The sequence below is a fragment of the Stegodyphus dumicola genome, chromosome X1 (assembly GCF_044657685.1).
Source record: "Stegodyphus dumicola isolate Sdum_Otavi_A_Nest chromosome X1, ASM4465768v1".
NCBI lineage: Eukaryota > Metazoa > Arthropoda > Arachnida > Araneae > Eresidae > Stegodyphus > Stegodyphus dumicola.
In genome coordinates this window covers 256,462,083-256,470,084 of record NC_140780.1, presented here as the reverse complement: position 1 = coordinate 256,470,084, position 8,002 = coordinate 256,462,083, and the positions used below count along the sequence as shown (strand labels likewise).

Here is an 8,002-nt window from a genome sequence, read left to right as displayed (position 1 = left end):
ATGGTCGCCTTAAAGAGGGAATGTTCAGTACCAAAATATACTTACGTTTTCAGAAATACTGCTTTCTTTCAGAGGCGGTCGTCTTAGGGAGGTGGTTTTTGCTACGAGTTGGTTATCTGAATGCACACACATAAGCAGTTACATTTCTGATATTACAAATAAACCCCGGTATCAACCAACATCTCTTTAACGCGACCAAGTTCATTCACAATCGCAAAACTTTTCTCCGTGTTAACGCTGACGTGAGAAAAATGACTCCCCCTACCTCCCATGCTCCCTCCCCACTCTCAGAAGTTTTCCAAACAAGCAATATGGCGCCGTTCTAGTTGTTGTTGTGCGATGGTGGTGTTATTTTCTTCGTGGATGTAGCAATGCAATATGTAATTTACTATGATTTACTGTATTACAAATTTTACTATGTTTTACTGTTTAGAAATTAGTAATAAATAATAAAACACCAGCACTGACTATGAATATGAAAGCAAATACCACTAAAGCCATGCACGTGTCTAATGTTTGAGAGAACTTGGCTGATAGCTGACTAGTTGTTAAATGGAGTTTCTGTGCGTGAAATTGATTTTCCATCTTTACTTTCATCCTGAAAAGCAGTGTGCTTAAAGACTGAAAAGTGATAATTTCAAACTTGATAATTTGGTTCAGTGTGTTTAGATCAGATGCAGAAATATAGTTTTTGCATTCTAATGAAACTGTATTTTGGAAAATTTGTTTTTTTGATTACAGTTTAGAAATACTTTTTAAAGCTTGTTCATGTAGATGCTTTATCATTTGAATATTATGTACTAATAAATTTGAGCATACCTTACTTAAAAATGATCTTGCATGATTCAATTTTCACTTTTTCGACTTATGTGATATGGCCGAGCAAAAAGAATGTTTTTTTATGTCTTAAAAAATGTACTAATTATATTTCGCGAGCAGAAAATGTAAGTTTTATTAATGAAGTAAGCATTGAAATATTTAATGTGTTTATTACTTATTGAATGGGGTAGACAAGACATACAAGCTTAAGGAATCTTTTTTCCACTACTAAAATTATGTGAAAATTTAGATGATCATAGTAGCTTACATTGTTTTATCTTTTTGGTCTATTTTTCTTTACAAGTATGAGACTAGAACCACATTTTTACATTAAATATTTTGTGCTGTTTTGTTAAAACACATATACCGTATTTGACGGCATATAAGACTCACTTTTTTTCCTAAATTTGGTCTCAAAAAAGTTACCTGCGTCTTATACTTGAAAGACACAGTCTTATACCTGAAAGACACAGTCTTATACCTGAAAGACACAGTCTTATATCGGGTGGCCCAGAAGTCACTTTACATTTTGAAAATTAAATAACTTTTTCTTAAATGACTGTATTTAATTAATTCTTTTTTATTACAAAGCTTAGAGTGTGTAAGTTAGTTCTGACTTAGTGACGAAAGATAATGTCTCTTAAATAGCCTCCATTCTCGTCTTCACAAAGTCGAGCTCTTTCTAAGCTATTCTCCATGACACTTCTTAACATCTGAGGTTGTAGGGAAAATGTTTGCCTTAAGTGCTTGAATAGTTCGGGGCTTATTTGCATACACTTTGTCTTTAAGATATCCCCAAAGCCAAAAGTACGGAGCTGTCAAATCAGGAGAACGTGGAGGCCATTCAAAATCGGATTTAAGAGAGATTATCCGATCCTGAAACATTGCAGTTAACAACTGCATTGTGGCTCTAGCAGTATGTGCAGTTGCTCCATCTTGTTGCCACCAATACCCTGCCATGTTTACTAACTGAGGTTGAAAAAAATTCGCTAGCATGTCTCGATATTTCTCAGCAGTAAAATTCAATTATTAAAAGTAAAATTCAATTATTAAAAGTAAAATTCAATTATTAAAAGTAAAATTCAATTATTAAAAGTAAAATTCAATTATTAAAAGTAAAATTCAATTATCTTCACTCGTTGTTCTGTTGTAAACTTATCCATGCCAAAAATTTCCAGGGATTATATTTTTTAATTCTGAAAAGAGAAAAAGAAATATATTAATAGAAAAAAAGTTATTTAATTTTCAAAATGTAAAGTGACTTCTGGGCCACCCTATACCTGAAGGTAATTGCATTCAATAATTGTTTATTTGGCTTTTACGAAACGTGAGAACTAAAAGAAACCACGCTTTTGAAACTTTTTTTCCTTGTGTGTGGCCGTCTAAATAAGGGTGCGTCTTATATGCCAGTGCGTCTTATATGTCTTCAAATATGGTAATCATTTTTATGCATACTTTAATTTTCATTATTATTAGTTTGATGAAGAAAATTGCAAACGTGTTTTTCATAAGTTGCTTTTGTAAATGTACTAGTCTTAGGAGTATAAAAAGTTAATTATTTATTTGAAAAAATTACATTAAGATAAACCTCATATAGTGGTTATTTTCTTAAATGACAGTGATGCATTTGTCAGAAACATAATTAAATAACAGTACTTAAAATCACTCGTAGTTTTGTTAGGCTACAGGAAACTGGCATTATCTGGAATTGTGGAGTTGATTGTTTTACGAAAGTTTCACTGTATAATCAATTGATTTAGGTGTAGTAGTTTTTACGTGGGTATGAATTTTGCAGAAGTAATTGAAAGTTTTTACAAGACAATTAAAACCAAAGCTTTTCGGATCATGAGTCTTGTAAGGGAACTATTTTAGCATTGCTTTCAAATATAGTTAGAGTAATATTTAAACATTATTTTCTTTCATTAGTTATACTGAGGAAATGGTAGTTACAATTTTCTGCACTAAATTTATTTGTTTGTATAGATATTAACGTAAATAAAACTTTTTGCAAACAAATGTGCTATATCCGCTTAATTGCAATGACAGTAATTTTAACTGCATTTGTATAAGGCTGTACAGAAGATTTATTTATACTGCTAAATATTGCACTATATAAATTTCATTTGGCATTGTAAATACAGAAAATGCTCAACATGAGGTATTTTTATATTATATAATCTACTGTCAAAAACAATAGCTACCTTTTCAGTACTTTAAATTTTACTATTTAGAATTTTTATGGTTCAAAATAATATTTCTATACACTTTCTAATTTTACAATAGAAATCTAAATACCTAAAACACTGACTCAAATTTATTCCAATAATGCATCGCTTTAATTAAATTTATGTTCCTTTGAGATGATATATGAAAAACCTTTTGTAATATTAAATTATTAACATATATAGGTAAATGGTATTTTGATATATTTTTTCGGGTAAAGGGCAGAATCGCCCACTGATTTATTTGGCGTTTGTTTGGCGCAAGAGTAAAAAAGAATTGGATTTTTGTCAATTTTTGACTTTGTAAGTGAAAATAGGTCGATGTGTACATGGATAAAGTCAAAGAAGTGCGCAATGCCATTTTTGTGCAATTCTGAGATGTTTTTTTAAGTGAAAATAGGTCGATGTGTACATGGATACCGAGTATGTGCAATTCTTAAAAACGCGCCAAGCAGTGCGAGATTCTACACTTTCCCCATTTTTCTATAGGAATTTAGTTTCATTAAATAAGTTATTTAATAAATAGATACTTATAATTATGTGTATATGAGTATATTCATACTTATTCACATAGATGGAATTTTTACAGTACGAAAATTAATCTTTTTTACATCAAGAACTACATATAATATAAATACCCATTATGTTATAGATTTTATTTATATAAAATGGAAGATTGGAAGATTATATAAGACTAAAAGTGAGGTACGGAATAAAATATTATACGTTATGAGATATTTCCTTAAATTCCCGAACTGTGGTTTGAGAATTGGTATTTGTTGAGACTTGTAAATTTTTTAAAGTTCGTTTTGTTACAATATAATTTATTGTATTTTGGGTATTATTAAGTTTATTATATTTTATCTTCATGTTTCATTTATCTTCTGAGAGATACAGGTAACATTCAAAGTATTGTAATAAGGGGTCAACACAGTGTTTGTATATTATTATTTCTTCACTACATTATATTCTAGGATTCATCCTTTCTTCCACGCAAAACATCTATGTGTATGCGTGTTATAATAAGATGCAGGGTGTTACTATAATTGGTAAGCGAGCTTTAAGAGGATAGCAAGTATGCTAAATTTGAACTCTATATTAAGTTTCTAATTTGCAAGTCCCTTATTCTTTTTGCTTGCTTGTTAATAGTGTTTCTCTTCCTGAAAATTAGGGTTTCTTCTAGTTTTGTTTTTAAATTTGGTTTAGTGCATTGTAGGTAACTTAAAATTTAAGCAGATGTTAGAAAGTAACATTCCTTGGCAATATATTTCTCATTAGGTATCCAATTGTTAAACATGCTGATGTGTTTAAATACCATTGTTTAATTTCCCAATTAAAGAACTGATATACAAATATATGCAGTGAGATACAGTACTATATGTATATATCTATAATCAAATGAATAATATATATACAGTCAAAGTAATGATTCGCAACCATCAAATGATATGTATATATATGTAATAGATTCTGTAGTCGAATACAAGCAGCTGAATCCGTAATATAACAGCAAGAATTTTGATAGCTTAGAGATGTTGAAACTCCAATCCACAATGAATAAGTGTTATAATAAATGGTGTGTAGCGGTGCTAAATGTAAAAATGAAATAGAATTAAGTGTAGTGAATTAGAATTACTTGAGCACCAAAAGTAGTCACTTGGCGTTTTTTTTTTTTTTTTTTTTTTAATTAAAGGATTAGCAAATGTAAATCAAATGAATTGCTTACTTAGTAAATCGCGTTGTGTAGCAATAACCCATAAATACTTACTAAATACTCTCGGGAATAATTTTCAATTAACTGATATACACTTGATATTCTTAATGAAAACATTATTAATACTGGTAAGCATAATGCATAAGAAAAATTTATAAATCTTACCTATTTTTCTGCAGAAAATTGCACAGATGTTTCACAATTTCGGCCTTCACACAGCTTATTATAAGTACTTTGCTATCCGGCATTACTTTGAAATGAATGTTGTTCACATAGTTTTCCTGAAATAACAAAAGACCCTTCTTGTTGACATCAAGGAAAGATAAATCATTTCCAAGCGTATTTTTTTAATTTCTGGCAATAGTCATAAATTTCTAAATTCGAAAAATCAATTACTTTCAGCGGAATATCTGCTATCGACTCCATTGTAAACACAGCACATGCGGAGATCGGAGATCATCATTCGTTAAGTGGTGTTCGACTCGAAGGCCTTTACCACTACATGTTTATCAATTCCCTAAGGACCTGTAAAAGTTCGTTAAATTCTATAAAATGGAAAAGTCCTGTGCACTTATAATAAAAGTGCAAAGTCTTCAGTAGTGAAGACGTTGATCAGGTGTGACCCCATATATCGGCCACAGATGAAGTCTTCGTTGGATAAGCAATAATAGCAACTAATAATTTTGGCATATCTTTTCGCAATGGCATATCTTTTACACATTATCGTAGATTTGACACAGTATCGTACAGTAAAAAATGGAAAATAATATATACAAGTCCCAGAAATTTTTCTGCTTTCGTCTGAGGCGAAAGTATCTATATCTTAATATTCATAGGGAAGTAGACTGTCACGTGATATACGAATTTAATGATGATAAAGTCAGCAGCCTTGGTACCGGGCAAAGTCCATAGTAAGATAAAAAGGATGATAAAGATGAAACAAAATCTAGATTAAATAGTTGAAAATAACAAAATATATACAAGAACTACCATCTAACATTATGATGTATAGTTCTGAGCAGTTTATGCGGCTGTTCGATTAGATAGTCGTACTCCCCTATGTTTTTAATAACTTCGTGAGTGGAGGAATCACATTTTTCGTAGAATTTGAATGTAATCTTTAGTAATTCGGCATCTAATGGTAAAATCTTTAGAGAATTATGTATGACAGTGTTCCTAACGAACCTCGGAGAGTTCGATAGGAATCTGAGAGTTTTACTCTGAAAACTTTGAAGCCTTGCTCTGTTTGAACGTGCAGTAGCTGCCCACGCCGGAGCGGCATATAGAATTATGGGTCGGATTGCCTGTAGATAGAGTGTTCTTTTAGCGTTGATATTTAACTTCGAATATTTGCACATCAGAGAGTATATGCTCATTAAGGCACGTTGTGCTTTCTCTCTGATATAATTAACATGAAATTTGAAGGCTCAGGTGCTGGGCACTTCAGCAGGTTCCTAGGCTGGGACAGCCACATCCCGTGTAGAGCACGTGCAAAAGGCATAACATGGCGGGGTTCGTAATTGAGAAAATTTTTTCCTCGTGAAGAATCCAGTGAATGTCGCGATAGGCAGTGATAAATATAAGCAATGTATGAGCCTTGCGTACGTACAAATCTTAGAGTCAGTAGGTTCATGTTCTGGAGATATAAATGTAGATGCTACTGCATAGTCTTTCGGCGCTTGAATGAGGAAGAAACAAACTAAAGGGCAGGTCCATGTAGAGCTGGGAGAAGCTACTGGGTCATTTAAGCCAATGGATGACCTAGAAAGAGAGTGCATGTTCTTGCTCGACAGGCATTGGTAGGGGGCTAAATTATAAATTTAACTTAGCGTAAATTCAGAGAAAAGTGAAGTTAAAACTGTAGGTTTTTAAATACAAAATACATGTGAGAAATAAAAAGATCATGTGCTGAAATAATGTAAGATGGCCTAATCAATTAATGTGTGGGAAAATAAATATTTTTTATAAGACCTGCTGAGTGAAATGAAAATTAAGTAGTGCAGGTTATTAAATATAGATGGCGACACTTATGCGTGTCTTTCAAATAAACTTAAAAAGAGTGTAGAATAAGTAATTAAACGATGCAAAACTTACACAAAAACATAGTGAAATAAGTCTGAGATGTGGGAACAGCTGGGTACAATTAAATTAGGTGCCGGAGTACTGCTCCTGGTCTTTTTTTGTTCTCGTCATTAGTGTAGTCATAATTCAGTCTTGGGAAAGAACTATTATTAACTTTTTCGATGTTGTTAAAGAATTTTCTTGCAATTTTTGCAATGTAAATGCTAATGCTGTCGATGTTTAATTCATTATGTATAGCCTCGTTCCTGAAGAACCAAGGATTATTGGAGATTATCCGTAGAATAACATTTTGACATTGCTGTATTTTGAGCATATGGGTTTTGCACACATAACCCCCAGACGGGACAGGCGTAAGTGACAATTGGTCGCAGCATGGATCTATATACATGAAGTTTGTTTTGGATAGATGAAACGGAGTTTCGGGCAATTAAAGGATTGAGTAATGCTCTAGTACCCGAAACTTATTCAAAGTATATGTGATGTGTGGGGCCCAAGTGAGTTTTTGGTCTAAAATGACACCGAGGTATTTAACTTGCTTGGCCCAGGGAATGCTGACGTCGTACATCTTGAGGATAATACTTAGGTCAAGAATTCTTTTCCTAGTGAAGTAGACAGCTTCCGATTTTTCCACATTCGTTTTGATTTTCCACTTGATCATCCAGGACAGGATCATCCAGGACTGGATGTGTTCTTGTAGTGTTTGTACAACTGCGGTCATAGACGCATTTTGGTAGAGGATCGCAGTGTCGTCTGCATAGAGTGCTAGAGTAGTGAGAGGGTTGTGAGGAATGTCGTTCGTATAACTTGAAAATAATGTAGGCGAGAGTAAACTTCCTTGAGGCAAACCCACGAAAGTTACTTTCCGTGTAGAGTGAGTATTGTTATAACGAACGACAAAGTGTCCATCGTAAAGATAGGAATTGATGATGTTAATGATGTAATCTGGTAAACCCAGAGTGATTAACTTGTATGTGAGGCCCTGTAACCATACACAGTCAAAGGCTTTCGAAATATCGAGAAAGAGAGCTCCTGTAATGAGTCTTTTCTGGAACCCTTCAGCTATCATTTCTGTGACTCGATAAAGTTGATGTGTGGTGGAATGCTTGCTCCTGAACTCATACTGCTGAGAGATGAGAATGTTATTTTCTTCTAGGAAGTCTTGCAT

General features: G+C 32.8%; 1 long non-coding RNA gene across 1 annotated transcript; it reads right to left on the bottom strand.

The window, feature by feature from the left end:
• Positions 1–969: 969 nt before the first annotated feature.
• LOC146993480 (uncharacterized) lies at positions 970–5,582 on the bottom strand. Its single transcript, XR_015038486.1, has 3 exons — positions 5,152–5,582; positions 4,921–5,036; positions 970–2,015 (listed from the first exon to the last, which is right to left on the bottom strand). It is a non-coding gene; the product is annotated as an uncharacterized LOC146993480 (long non-coding RNA).
• Between the last annotated feature and the right edge of the window lie 2,420 nt (positions 5,583–8,002).